Source organism: Epinephelus moara, chromosome 19 (genome assembly GCF_006386435.1).
Source record: "Epinephelus moara isolate mb chromosome 19, YSFRI_EMoa_1.0, whole genome shotgun sequence".
In the NCBI taxonomy this organism is placed as follows: domain Eukaryota; kingdom Metazoa; phylum Chordata; class Actinopteri; order Perciformes; family Serranidae; genus Epinephelus; species Epinephelus moara.
In genome coordinates, this window is record NC_065524.1 from 10,496,491 (window position 1) to 10,511,826 (window position 15,336).

The following is a 15,336-nucleotide window of genomic DNA, read 5'->3' on the forward strand; positions in this document are numbered from 1 at the left end:
AACCAGAAAAAAAGCCCATACATACAGCGCTCTGCACAGGATAGAGGATTAGCGCCTTGTCATGCTGCTGCCATTGTAGCAGGGCATAAATACGTGGCACTCCCACGGCAAAGAATTAACAAAATACGCTGACCTCAGGAAAACACTACATACTATATTCTTCAAAAAAGTCAACGCAGAGCTGTCGCCACAGCTGCACTTATTGTCATCTTTCTTCCGCCTCTGGTATTTAACAGCAGACTAGAACACTTGTAGGTGTATATGCCGCCCCGTCAGGTCCAGAAGAATTGCATCCCAGGTACCATAGGTACCTCTGGATCTCCTACAAGTTCTGTTACATTTTCAGAACTTGGCACCAATGTATTGTGCTGACACACTTGGTTTTGAGAGCCTGGGTCCCTGTTCTGTTTGTATCTTGTGCTCTACTATAAATGCACGTGCTCATAGGTGACATAACAGTCCCACTGATGGTTTCACACTATTCCACTTACAACTGGTAGTGGTTATGCAACAAGACGCATAACAACAAGAAGTAAAAACAACAGACATTTTTTCATCTTATAAAGTTGACATGGTGAAAATGTCAGCAAACAGTTGCATATTAACATATACAGTAGATATGAAGCAACATTGCATGTCGTCATTTAATTCCTTTGTGTTGTAAAAGCAAAGACAAATTGTTCCAGAAATTTACTTTGCAAATGTTTTATGCGGGAGGAAATGCATTCAGTGTAGTAACCTGTGAGGGATCAAGGATACTGTGCATTAATGTGCTTTGGTGAGAAACACTGAATGTAAACTTTGCTAAACTGTCAACAAAAAAAACAAACCAGGGTACCTTTCACTTAGAGGGAAGAAAAAGCTTCTACAAAACTCCGCGGCTCCATTTCTTTTACAAATCTGCTTGTTTGTTTTACAGCACAGCACGAAATAGAAAGAGAGCACTGTTTTTCCCGACCTAACAGATCTAATTGGTAGATTTCTGGGGCTTCTGGCAATGACAGACAGTAGAGAGAGTTTAAGTAAGTAGTAAGTAAGAGTATCCCCTCTAAATGACCTCTTAAAGAAAATCAATTCGCTTACAGACAAAAAAATAAGCAATATTGATAATCCCCTAATCGTTTAAGTCATTTATGAAGTAAAAATACCAAATATTTGCTGGTTACATCTTTCAGCTATTTGTCAGTGTTATAGTGCCATGGCAGTATTGTTTCTGATAAGCAATCATGTTAATTGAGTTTTTAAATTGAAAGCAAATTAGGGGAGGTGAATGGGGAAAAATAGTTAGTGGGGAAGGAATAGGAAGGAGTGCAAAATAAAAGGAAAGACAGATAGAGGGAAAGAGAAAAAGGGAGAGATTAAAAGTCAAAGGGTAGGAGAATAAGAGGAGGATGAAGAACAGAGGATGGGGCAAGATAGAGATAAAGTGAGATTGGAGAGAAAAATGTAGTGAGGGAGAGAGAGTATAAAAGGTTAACACGTGGGCCATGAGAGATCTACAACGCTGGTAACAAACCCAATTTCCCCCCAACAAAAGATCGATGGACCACATTAAATTCAATGTCGTTCCAATCCGAGGCAATGAAAACAATTACTGTGTCCACGCCTAATCAAGAATGCATTGGCTGCGAATTGATGCGTGTTGGGACTGCAGCAAAGCTTGAACAGAGGCGGCATGAAACGCAGCAGGAAGGTCATTTGTGTACAGCAGCAAAAGGTTGGTTAGTGCTGTGGAATAACAGAACTAGTCAGGGTCAGAAGAAAACCCATTTTACGAGATATTGCGGATTGTGGTACCATCCCACTACAAAAAGATCCCTTTCTGACCAAGCTACATCTTCAAAAGTTCTTAAGATTTTCTTTGCGTATCTAATCCGTTTCATGGTTCAACAATATTTCGTCACTCAGAAACAGTTATGTCAAAGGACTGCCCATATATAGCAAATGGTTTTAGTGAGATTTGGAGAATAAAGGCCATAATTTCAGAAAAGTCTCAAATAACTGAATTATTTTGCAGGGAGAAATAATCCCCCTGGCCCAGTTGTTCAGAGGTATTCTGATTGGATTTCGGCTTGGATTGGATCAACACTTAAAAAGGGTTGTTCAAAATGGGAAAAAAAGGAATCTGAAATGAGAGTAGATGATGTAATCCAGTCTTGGTTTTGATCTTGATCAAACATTCAGTATGCACTGTTCAAAACTTTTTAGTAGGATTGGGATGCCTTTGATCCCCAAAAAAATCTGAATTATCTCAATCAATCAGAAGGGCGGATTAAGGGTGGATTTCAGGAACAAAATGCAATAAAACTTTTGGTCAAAAAGTTGGTTGAATATACATTTATTTATATTTTGTACTTTATTTGTTTAACCATTAAATTCAAAGTACATTGAGTAGTCCTTAAGCTACCTACTAAGCCTTTCAGTGCATTAAAGTAAAAATAAAAAAGTAAATTATTTCGTCCCCATAAAATAATCACCCAGACAGCTGTCAATAGCAAATAAAAATTATGTAATTCATCTTTCATTTATCACTTTATATTAATTCTAACGACATAGTCAAAAGTAGATTCTAACATTTGCATCCCCTGTGCTGTTTTCTGTCTCCTCAAATAAAAACACTTGAAGTGACCCCAGACTGGCTATTCTACCTGCTGTTTTTTACATAGCTAGTAAACTTGAGTCCCACTTAGAGCACTAGTTATCTCGATTTGGTCATCTGATCCAATCCAATTTTGCTTTGAAAAAGTGGCACAAAAGTAAGATTAACTGATCCTGTATGGCAAAATGTGATTTCCAAATTCAACTGTTTGTGGCCCTTGATACTGACATAAACAGTGAGATCTTTGTAAAGTCAACAAAACTAAAACCCTAGCACATGAAAAGGTTGGGTTGGTGGAGGCAGGAACAGTGGACAATAAAAAAAGTATGTACACCTGTAAAAATATGACTTGATATTACTGGTCAGCTGGTCAAGCAGCTAATAAATGAGTTGTGAATGCTGCTGATGCCAACCAGCTTATGCAATTACAACCTCAGTTCTATGTCTGAACTAATGCAATGCTCCATTTCTAGTAGCATTTATTCATTCAGAGGCAGCAGCGCACTCTAGATGTCGGCTTCCCACTTGGAAGGTTACCCTCCTTAAATGGTGGCCGTTAAGCCAGTTAGAAATTCTGTAGCACTACTTTCAAAAGCAATGGTTTGTTTCATGTCATGGTCGCAATGGTCTTCAGTACCGAGCCATATCAATAGTCTTTGTTTTTCAAATTTTAAAATATCTGAACCTCACTAAGTGGTTCTATTGGAATCATTTTTAAATTCAGTAACATGAGGCCAGGGACTGCTGTGTCTAGAGCTTGGTATTGTTTAAAAATTACAATAGCAGTACCAATACCCGTACCCTTAAAGTGGCACTGATACCAAAAGAGTACTGCTTTTGATACCCTTTTTATGACAGGCGTGCAGTACAGCCAACTTTCAAACATTTTGGTGGCATCTTGGCATGCTGAACTACCAACTCTGTCAAATACACCACACTCAACCTCACCACACCACAAACTGTATGGGTTTTGACTGCTGCCATAGTATGACAATACCACATCACATTAAATTAAATGTACCCAGACCTAGCTGTGGCACTATAAACTAAGGCCCTGAACTGCCATGACGGAATGAATCTAACTGACAGAGGAAACAATGAATATTATAATAGTGGTGATGAAAAAACTGTATATCCGACTGGCACCAGGATGAATACAACAAATGGCATAATTGCATCTTCACCCCTAACCCTAAGAGTTGAGGAAAACAACATATAATTGATAATTTGCATGTCTGAAAATCTTACAGAATAAAGTATTTATTGTCAACACAATTCTCAATTAGACATACTATATGTATTATTATTGGCCAAACTCAGACTCAAATCACAATACCAGATCTACTCAGAAAAGCCCACACCTCCATTAAGAGTATTTGCAGGGAGAAAGCAACAAGAAAAACAGTTTTTGGTATGCCTGTCCATTTGATTCCCGACATTTCAGACCATGCACAGTGTTACAAAATTGAGATTACATAGCCTTTCAATGCTACATCCCACACAGCTGCTGTGAGACACAGAAGAAAGAAATAAGAAAATCCAAAATGTCACTCTGCACAAAAAGCTTAAATTCCCTGCTGTATGTTTCGAAAGATTTGGATAGACATGCTGCCAATATTCTTCTCCAAATGCTGGCAGACAAGTTGGGTTTTCCATTAGTTATCCAGGATGACACCAAGTGATGCAGCTGACAGACGGCTAGCGACAGACTGATTGGGTGTCAGGGTCAGTTGTGTTTGAAGACAGAGAAAGTGGAATTGGAAGGGAGGCCAGCAATCGATAACTGCCACCCCCCATCCCCCCAAACAGGTGAATAGACTCTTCGACAATGAAGGTGATGCCAGTTTGAATGAAAACCACTGAGCAAACCAAACCCTTTGATGACTGCTGTCACATCAGATCGCTGTCAAATTCACACCAGACAAAGCCTTCAGCTGACAGCTGTCACACTGGACGTCTGAGTGTGGGCAAAATCCGCTGTAAGTTCGTCCCTGATTTACTCAACAGCTTCAGCTGCAGCCAAGAAAACAATTGGTGACAGTGAGGAACTGTTGAGTCCCTTTTATTTTCTGTTACCATACAAGGTCCACAGCAGTTATTCCATTAGTACAACAATGTAAACATTGATTCATTCCAGTTGTGGCAACTTTGGTGGGTTTTTTTTGCTTTGTGTGAAGCTACTGTCAATGAAGCTCAACACATTCTGCCAATTAGGGTTGGGCTGATGGGTGATGCCATTATCCATGGAAGATGGGCCAACTGACATACATACCGATGAACATCCATGCTGATGAACAATGCCATTGTCCATCAGTGGACAATGGATGGATACCAAAACCCGGTATTAAACGGACCCTGGGGCCTAATTATCAAAGACCATAATGTTGATAAGCTCCGACATTAATGATTCTGTTATCAGTATTGGAGAAATTCAGGAGATATATTTCTTGTTTATTTAGGTTACATAAACATTGTCTTGTACAGTTTTTATCTCCCTAACTCCGCTTCTAATTTGCAACAAGATAAAAACATTCATCACTGATGCATTTTTGCAATTCAATCCAGAGGAGAGCTTACAGCCTGCTGCATTTGCGATGGGCGGGGCCAGCTCTGCATCTCTGTGTCACACACACACACACGGAGGCCTTGCTCTCAGTGACAATGGCGGAGGGAGCAAAATGCTCCAAAGTATGGTTATACTTCACAAGAGTTGATGCCGACACCGCTTGTTGCCACACGTTCAACAACACCTGTGCACATAAAGGCAGAAACACGAGCAATCTTTTGAAACATCTAGCAAATGTGTGTCACATACAGGTGGGGAAATGCACTGTTGTCAACCACAGTTCTCATCTTCCATTACCCCATCCACCTTGGGTATGTTACAGTCTATAATAGTAATTCATCCAGGTTGCTGGGGTTTCTAGCATTTTTTTCCCTGTTAAAGGGTTTTTGGGGGGAGTTTTTCCTTATCTGCTGTGAGGGTCCAAGGACAGAGGGATGTCTCAGAGTCATATTGTGATTTGTGATATTGGGCTATATAAATTAAATCTAATATCGAAATTTTTATACATAGAAAATGAAGCAATTTTAATTCTGTTCTTATTTTGTTTCTTTTTGTCATTAAAAGAACGGATAAGAGTACAGTTAAAGTACCGGTTTGAAGAGCAGTATTGGTAAGAGTACTAGAATCGTAACGATGCCCATCCCTATCCGTCACCAGTGGCTTGTTGGTCATCGACCATTGAGTCTGACATCATGATTTACAAGCCCCCATTCTCCTTCTCCACACCAACATTGGAGCACGGGTTTATGATGGCGCTAAAGGCATTCATTGCATGCTAACAAGTTCTGATTTACCTTCCAGATGAAGTAGAGGCTGCCAGATGGGTGATGTGGTACCTTTTTCAGTAACCAAGTTGCCACCATCACGGATCAATATCCACTCATACCTGCTGGGCTGATCACCGTTTTTTTTTTTTTTTTCTTCTTCTTTTTAAATTCTCTGGTAATGTTATATAAATATCACAGGTCCTGGTGGGCCATTCAAAAATTGACAAAGCTGTGTTCTGGGTAATTTATTAATACTTAGGCCTAAAGAAACACTGCATGCAATAATTCATCTTTTACCTTGTCTTTGTCTTTCTCTGTATTTCAAACACACACACACACACACACTCACTCACTCACTCGTCACACGCCTTGGAGAGCGCTGCAGTGCTCAGTCCTAATTGCCTCTGCCCTTGTTTCAGTCCTCAGTCTATACAATAGTGCTACTGTATTGCATAAAGTTGGCAGTGGGCCGGTTAGGGGTTCAGTGCGGATGGTTGATCAATTTTTTTTTTCTTTCTTTATTCATTGATCATATTTTTGCATCTTTATCCCCCACCCAACACACACAATCAACAATATCCATTGGGATTTTTCACTGGGGACATTGTCATGTGCCAGTTCAGTAGACAGCCAACCCTACTGACGATGTTTACCAGCAAAAGGAATGATAGTACCCCATGTGCTGCTGTAAGGCTTTTAATATGAAACATTTCTGCAGGAAGTTTTTCTTGTTAATAACTTCATTCCCATCACTCCTACTTTGCTGTTTTTTTATTCAGTGTTCCAGCCACTGTCACTGAAACATACTGAGGCGGCTGTGCCTCAGGAGTTGGAGTGGGTTGTTCATAGATGGCAAGATTGGTGGTTCAGTCTCAGGCTCCTGCTGTCCATGTGTTGAAGTGTCCTTAAGCACTGAACCCCACATTACGCATGAGAGGCTCTGCCGTCATCAGTGTGTGAATAGGTGAATAACAGGCAAATTGTTAAGTCCTTTGTTCGTTAAGGTAGAAAAGCACTATGTGAATACAGTCCATTTACCATTTACATAACATAGACATTTTACATTAAAAGCCTTCCACCAGCTGAAACTGCATAATCCTGAGGTCAAGAATTAACTTCCAAGCTCAAATGAGAACATTACTTTTGTTTGAGAAAAGTTTAAGCACCTGAGTGGTGAGTATGATAGTGCTGAATTTAACATGTTTATCATTATTTGCATACCTTTTTCTATTTATTTCATAGTTGTTAGCAACAGTGAGGCATTACTGGGTCTGTCTTTTTTCAGTCATATAAGGTTATGTGGATGGTTGATCACTCAAGATGTCCAACATCTCTAAATGGTTTTCAAGGTGAGAAAGATTCAGCATCTACTGTTACAAAAATTCAAGTAATTTTGAAAAATTTATGTCACGACCAGCATGGAAACAAACGCTGAGGGACTCATGAGGAAAAGAATTAATCAAGATTGGGAAGCAAGCTGCCAGAAATGGTAATACTGTATAAATATTCATTAGGTACATGAAACTGGACCTAAGATCCCCCGGGTACCTGTGGCATCCTAATTACATCAAAGCATGAGATAATGCTATTATAAAAAGTGCTTGATGAGACGATAAGCAGCACTTTGAAAGCAGACAGCAGCTTGTGTATCTGGCATTTATGCTTCTGCATGCAGCTTATATTAAGTGGACAGGACAGTCTGCCATCTCGAAAAGAAAACAGCACGGCGAACATGCACACAGAGGCATGACATTCAGATTTTGTAGATATCTACCACCTTCAGCACCTGCACACCAAAAGGTCAAACAATGTGGAGGGAAGAGAAAGGGAAGCTGCTGTCAAGGCAGTTGAATGACAATACAATAATGAGCAAATAATGTGGTTTTCATGCTGAAATTCAAAGGGCAGGCTTCTCAGGCAGGAATTACCCTGAGCTCAGGCTGAAAACTAGGGATGATTTCCAGTAGATGTCTTTCATGAATATAACATAAAACAGAAACTTTAATGTGTGCTTTTATTGACTTCCAATTGCTCCAAGAATACAGCTCATAATTCTATTCATCACTTGTAAGGCATTTAATGGACTGGCTGCAATCTAAACCCGCTTAACTCATACATACAAGGGCGCACACTTAGCTCAGCAGGGCTCTTCTCGCAATTCCTAGGGCTAGATTTGATGTTAAAGGTGCATTTGCTGCCATGGCGAATATAGCAGCCATTTTAACATCCCCTCATACCTATGTCACGCTTGTATGTGTACAAGGTATCCCAGTTTTAACTTGTGTTCCAGTTACTTTTTTTGTGTAGACTTCAATTAAGTTTAAGTCCACCTAACTTACATCTCGCCTGGTCCACTAGACATTGTAGGCTACAAATCTCTTTTTGCCATGCACAGTAAACAACTTTACAACACCATAGCTGTCAGAAATAAATAATTCTAAATGTATTCTAACACAGAAATGATAGTAATATATCACAGTTTAAAATCTAACCACTAATTTTATGTTTTTATTTGAACATCAGATAAAAACACACCTGTTTAAAATTACTTTTAACTTGTCACACAGGATCTTTGTATAGGCACAAATTATTGCAAGTGTGACATGGGTCTAATACCGTGTTGGTCGGAATCTGTGTCAAACTGTAAAATTAAACTTTCGAGACGTGTGATGAATGCATAGACAATCATACGGCTACAGTGGAAATAGAAATCAAAATGTAGCAGCCTCTCGCCTGACCTACGTATTCTGCATCACTTCATGCTGTAAACTGGTTTGGTCCTAAATTTCTGAGAAATTTTTATGTAGGCTGGCTTTTGTGGCCAAGGCTCTAAATCAGCTTTAATACCGTCTCACAGTGTGGTCTAGGACAACCACGATACCCCACGAAAACCAGAGATTTCACCACATTTCTCTGTCAACTCTCATTCGAGACGGCCTGAAATTGCACAGCGTAGGGGCCTTAAGATATGTACCTTCTGTCACAGCATTCCTGGTAAGGAGACCTTTGTTGCATGAAACCCAATCTCTACCACCACATTTCATGACATTATATGCTATCAAGTAAATGTTACATACCCCAAACACTCTTTAAAAAACTTGAACAGTAGAATATGTTGAATAAAAATACTGAAAACTTGCATAAAACACCAGCTTTCAACAGCATGACTCCTAAAATATTTGTATTAACATAAAAAAAAAAAACACTATTATTTGAACTCTGGGGAGCAATGCATCGTTGACTACCACCGCACAAATGATGAAACCTGGAACCCACAAAACTTAGACACACATATACAAACACACACCTGCAGCCCTTCACAGAGAGGCTGGCGACCCACTGAGACTGCACTCAGCCTTACGCAACACAGAATCCCACTGTCCTCCTTCACATATACGAGGCAGATGAAACAAACGTCTTATCCTCTGAGGAGAGGCAGAGCGAGGTGATGGAACAAACAAAGAGCAAGCAACACTAAAAGAGGGAGAGGAAAAACAAATAGAGTGGAAGGAGACGAGCGGGAGATGAGGGCTGCAAATTGCTTAGCGGTGAAGAGTAGGAGTGAGGGAGGGGGGGACAAATACAAGAAGGACAGGAAATAGAGGACGAATAGGAGAATGAGGAAGAATAAACACGAGGATGATTGAGGGAGATATTAGACGGACAGCTGCAGACAGTGCTGCTAACAAGCAGGTCTGTAACAGCTGTAACTAATACTAAGAGCACAAGCTGCAGCAGGTCTACGTGCACCACAGTACTGCAGCAGCAAAAGTAGTAAGCTGTAGATCAGTTTGATTGGTATCAGTCAAATGTTACATATCCACAATAACTGTCTGATCCATGACTGTATATTGGTTTGTGGCAATGAGCTAATGTTGATGTGTTAAGCTACTGCTGATAATCACCACCTCTTGCATGCACTTTAAATTAAATGCATTATAATGTCATGGTAATGGTAAACCTTTACTGTGAAACCAATGTGTTGACAATGGCATTCGTCATTAGTTGACATAACCAGCATTAGCCTTAACATACCATTACCAAGCGGCAACCTCCAGGGCTGAAAAACGAGGTCAACACGGCAGTGCTTAAAATTGCAGTTCCTCTAATGGCCACTTGAGGCTGGCTCCAGAAGTGAGTAAATACCTATGGACTCTCATGTTAAAATGTAGCAGAAATAAACATGTTTACAGCCTAGTACAAAAAACAGCTTTGGTTTCAACAGCTAATTTTTCTCGTTATGTGGCCGCTTTGAGTGACAGACTGTCAGTGAGGCGTCATCACAGTCGCTGAGTCAGACCTCGCTCCTTCGTTTGCTTCCTCATCCTTTCTCCCAAACATGGTCACTTCTGCCTCCAACAATTCAAGATGGTGGCGACCAAAATGTCAAACTCAAGGCTTCCAAAAAGAAGTCCACAAACCAATGGGTGACGTCATGGTGGCTATGTCTATTATTTTTAAGACCATATTCAGACCCAAAATAGAATGTTTTACAGTAGATTTATGCATTTTCTGCAACATTTCATGCACAAAGTAATGTTTGATTGTTTTACATGTTTAACAATAAAGATGAGTGATTAAGAAAGCATAGATCAATATTACTTTTCTATTAAGATTCAACTTTTTGCAACTGGAAAAACGTTCATTCATGTTTTTGGCTCATGAGGAAAAAGAATAGCAAAGATGAGGCACATACAGGTGTATAAGTGAGATGAAAATCTGCAGATGCATATAATGAACCAAATATTAAACTGTGTTTAAACTGTAAACTGTTATTAAGCTGCCGTCAAATCCACTTGTTCCAGATGTCTGACATTAAAGGCCTACCAGAAAAGGGAAGGATTATGTCCCACAAGCTGCTGAAAGGCTTTTAATGTGTCACATGTGTGCAGGAAATGTAGCACTGACAGTAGCTTAACACTGAACAAATAACACACACACACACACAAAAAAACAGCAAGGTAAAGGTGATTAGAATTAATAAGACTGAGATGATGAGAGTGTGACAAAATAATCTCAACTCAGGGTCCACTTACCAGGTGGGATTTGAATAATGTTTTCACACTGTACTTATTTGCTAATCAGTTTTGATTGCCTTACTTTTCCCCCCGCGTTTAGCTTCTTCCTGCACAGATGTTTCACATTAAAAGCTTCCCAACAGCTCCAAGTCCATAACCCCACAATAAAAAATGAACGCCCATGCACACGTGAGAAGAATATATCTGTTTAAAAGAATAAATTCTAGCACCAAAGTGGTGAGTATGATGGGATTAAATTGTTATAAGGACTTGGCAGCCTTTTAAATGCACTTTATTATGTAACATATTTTGGCATACCTGCTGTCGCTATTGTGATTTGTTGTTGTTGTCCTATTTGTTTTTATGCTGCGATATGACCGTCTTAGCTAGGTCTCACTTGCAAAAGAGGTTTTAAGCTCAGTGTGACTTCCTAGTTAAATAAAGGTTATATATAGTGTATATACACATTGTACTGAATATACCATGTGTACCATTATTTGAGACTGAATACTGAGTTTTATTTGACAATTAGTGGTAGTTGTAGTAGCTGCCAGCAACAATTGTTGGTATTGCACATTTCTGCAAACCATAAATACATTCCTTTGTACGTTTTATATGTGTCATATCAGAGTTTCTAAAGTGACGTAGTATATAAGCTGATATTGTCATCTGAAGGTTGAGGTGATGGTGGTTGGTGCAACACCGAGGCGGAGGCCTGCCAAGCTGCAGACCATTGTTTGAGACCAACAAACAACAAATGTGGTTGTCATCACAAAGTTTCCAGCAGCTTTTTTAGCCACTAAACATGGGTGTTTTTCAGCGACCCCTTGCTGTTTTTCAAACGAGGATAGTGCCACTAAAAGCAGTTGTTTATTTACCAAGACACTGCAGGATTTCCAGCCAGGATAGTGCCACCAAAACCAGGTATTTGAAGCCAAAACATTATCTTTTACTAACCATAACTAAGAAGTTTTTGTGCCTAAACATTATAACATACTTAACAGCGTATAAATGTAATATATCTGTGGGTTGCAGAAATGCACAATGCCAACATTTAGTCTGGCCATTGGTATGTAGCTGCAGTGGTGACAACAGTAGTAGAGTGACTAGTAACTATGACAGCAGTAGTAGCAGTACTGTAGTACATTAGAAGTTGTAGCACTGCCAAAATTGGATTGTCTCTCGTGACTGACAGCTGCCTTATTAACACTATAAAAGAGAATAATAAAGCTGCCACTAGCTGGATGAGCCAGTGATGCCAAAGACTGACAGCTGCAGTTGAGGGAAGAAGAAAAGAGAAGGAGAATCAGAGTTCACCGAGGAGGAAGGGGAGGATAAGGAGGTCAATCTGTGGGGAGAGGAGAGGAAAAAAGGAAAGCGTGAAGACAGAGGAGAGCAGGGGGCAATTAGGGGGAGACAGGAGAGTGCTGGATGTGGAGCGAGGGAGACGGGAAGATTAAGAGCAAAGGAAGCAGGGAAGGTGGAGAGGCAGGTGGACGATGATGAGGAGGACAGGTAGAAAAAGAAAAGATAAATGACGAGAGGAGAGGATGACAAAGGGAAGGACAGGGAGGGAGGAGAAAGATAGATAGGAATGGACGATGCATGGAGTGAAAGTGTGTTGAAAATGCATTATCAATACAGGCTGGGATATCCATATCATAAAGTCGGCAGCACCCCAGCTCTACCCGGAAACACACAACAAAGTCCATGTGTGTGAGTGTGTGTGTGTGTGTGTGTGTGTGTGTGTGTGTGTGGCACCGCAGTAAGTCAGAGGCTGTTAAGTGTGCCGGGCTGCTGTAGTTCTGCACCATTCAACACAATCTGTCACTCAGCTGGTGGCACACACACACACACACACACACACACACACACACACACACACGCACACACAATCTAAAAGGTTTTGTCACAGAGGGGAGATCTAAGCTGCCACACGCAAGCATCTCTTCCACCCAGTTACATTCATCTGACAGTCATGGAAAACCCATTTCATTTTAACACATACACACATACACATACACACACACACACACACACACACACACACACACGCACACACACACGCACACACACACACACACAGAAACATCAAGACATAAACACAAACAGGTAAAAACGCACATACTCATACATATAAAAGCAAAAACAAACACAATTGTAAGTAATGCATGCAAACGTGCAAAAACAACCACAACACAAACTTACACACATTGGTACCAAGCACACACACACACACACACACACACACACACACACACCCAGACACACACATACTCTACAAATATATGCACCCACAGAGACGCAAACAACACACACACACACTTGAGTGTTTGAGGAAGGTCACGGTGTGGTCTGACGGCTGATGCGTGACGGTGCTGTTCAGGGAAAGAATACCTAATCAAATCAAAACACTGGCAACTAGCACACACACACACACACACACACACACCCACACCCACACACACACACCAATTTAAACAGGGTATTTTCAGGTGTTTTCAGGAGTGAATCTTATTTGTCACTAAACAGGAGAGCTTTCAGAGCATTGAGAATCTTGTTAGGCTGTGTTTTTGAGAAATTGGCAGCCAGCTTCAGGTTAGAATTTGTTTGGTGGATTTAGGGAACACACACAGACAACTGCTTCGATTCAGAGAACACACACCCAATGCCCAACTTGTCTTGAGGAACACACTTAACGAACTGGATTTGATGTACACACACACACTGAGACACACATGGATTTAGGGAACACACACAGTTGGATTTGGGAAAAGCATGCGCAACAAGCCGGATTAGCATGCCGGCGCTACCACGGAACACTGCGCTAGCAATCTACCGGGGACACAGAGAATCTTCCCTCAGTTTTCAGTGTTTTTTAACCTTTAGAAATCAAAGATGTGTTTTGTAGTTTAGTAAGGTTGTTTTACTGCTACTCTCCTCCCACATAGTCTCTCATGTCCTGGTCCAGCAGTGAAGAAGCAGGATTGGACCTCATGTTGTCACTGTGAAACCCTCCTCCACTACTTTGCATAAAGTAATTGGATTTATGGTGTTTTAAATTTGGTGTCCTAACTTTACTGTCAGTCCAACACCAAACACAGAGCTACAGAGTGTGTGTCTACATGTGCAGCAGAGAAAGTTGACAAGAAGTGAAAAGTGTGAAGAGAGACTAAGTGAGAGAGGGAGTGTAATTATGTTTGCATGTACGTTAGTCATTAAATCTGTTTGTAAGATAGTTGGTATTTTAGCAACTGTTTCTGCGCCTGATAGTCAGATGTGTGAATTAGTGAGAGTGAGAGTGTGACCAAGACTGTAGCAGTACTGGAAGGGGGGAGGTATAGATAGAAAGTACAAATCAAAGGAAAAACCCACCATGAAGTGTCTTAGTATGAAGTCAGGGAACCACAAGCCTCCAGAATAAATTTAATGCTTCTCGCCAAGACTGTGGTACTCTGTTGGCAACCCTGTCTCACTCCAAGCTTGTCAAATACTGATGCTTGGTCAGTGGCCCATCGGCATTAGACACTGTCCCACAGAGGCACACTTCAATGGTGGTATGAGACGACCCAGCTGGCAGCATATGTTGACGCTTAGGGCAACTACTGTAGTATTAACAGCAAGACAGTTGCTTTGGTTGGGTGGGAGAGGAGGTGGATGGGTCAAACAAACTTCAGACTGTCACCTGGGAGGCTGTTCATGTCCCCTGTGAAACCAAAAGTCATTTGAGTTGTTTCAATAACAACATACTGCTGGTTTGTGTAGCATACTATGCTAGTGACATATGTGACATTTGTGATGTCACGTTACATTACGTTAGTGACAAGCTTACTTATTTTAAGCCAAACCATGAAGGGTTTTTTCAAAAACCTAACCACATACCTTTGTTGCCTAAACCTAATGAGGTAAACATACAAAGATTTTCTTTTCCAACATTGTAAGTTTATTTTGAAAGAGACTTTTCAGTTAACGGGCAGCACAGTGGTGCAATGGTTAGCATTATCGTCTCACAGAAAGAGGGGTCTTGGTTCAAAACTGTTCATTTCCTGTGAAACTGAAGTTTATTTTGAAAAGAGACAATGCATGTAATGAGCAAAAATTGACACACCGTCCCTGAAAGTCCAAAACTGACACAGGAGGGGTACCTAGTGGGTCATATTTTGATGTGACCGACCAAGCACTGGTATTTGATGAGTTGGGAGTGAAAATGTGTTGCTGTTGGAGGGGTGAACAGCATTTGACTGCAAGATATTCCCTCATTTAAATATACAACCTTTACCTAACCAAGTAATGTCACTGAGATCAAGATAGAGGCCTCTAGTTTCGCAGACCCGGCGCGGCAGTGGCGCAGCGCACCTGCGCTTCGCCAACTAGGTGTGGCCAGGC

The 15,336-nt window shown here is 40.7% G+C and overlaps 1 protein-coding gene across 4 annotated transcripts in view; it reads right to left on the bottom strand.

Annotated features, from left to right (window-relative positions):
* smap1 (small ArfGAP 1) overlaps nt 1–15,336 on the bottom strand; it is a 151,417-nt gene that overhangs the window by 60,846 nt on the left and 75,235 nt on the right. The gene's annotated exons all lie outside the window — the stretch shown is intronic.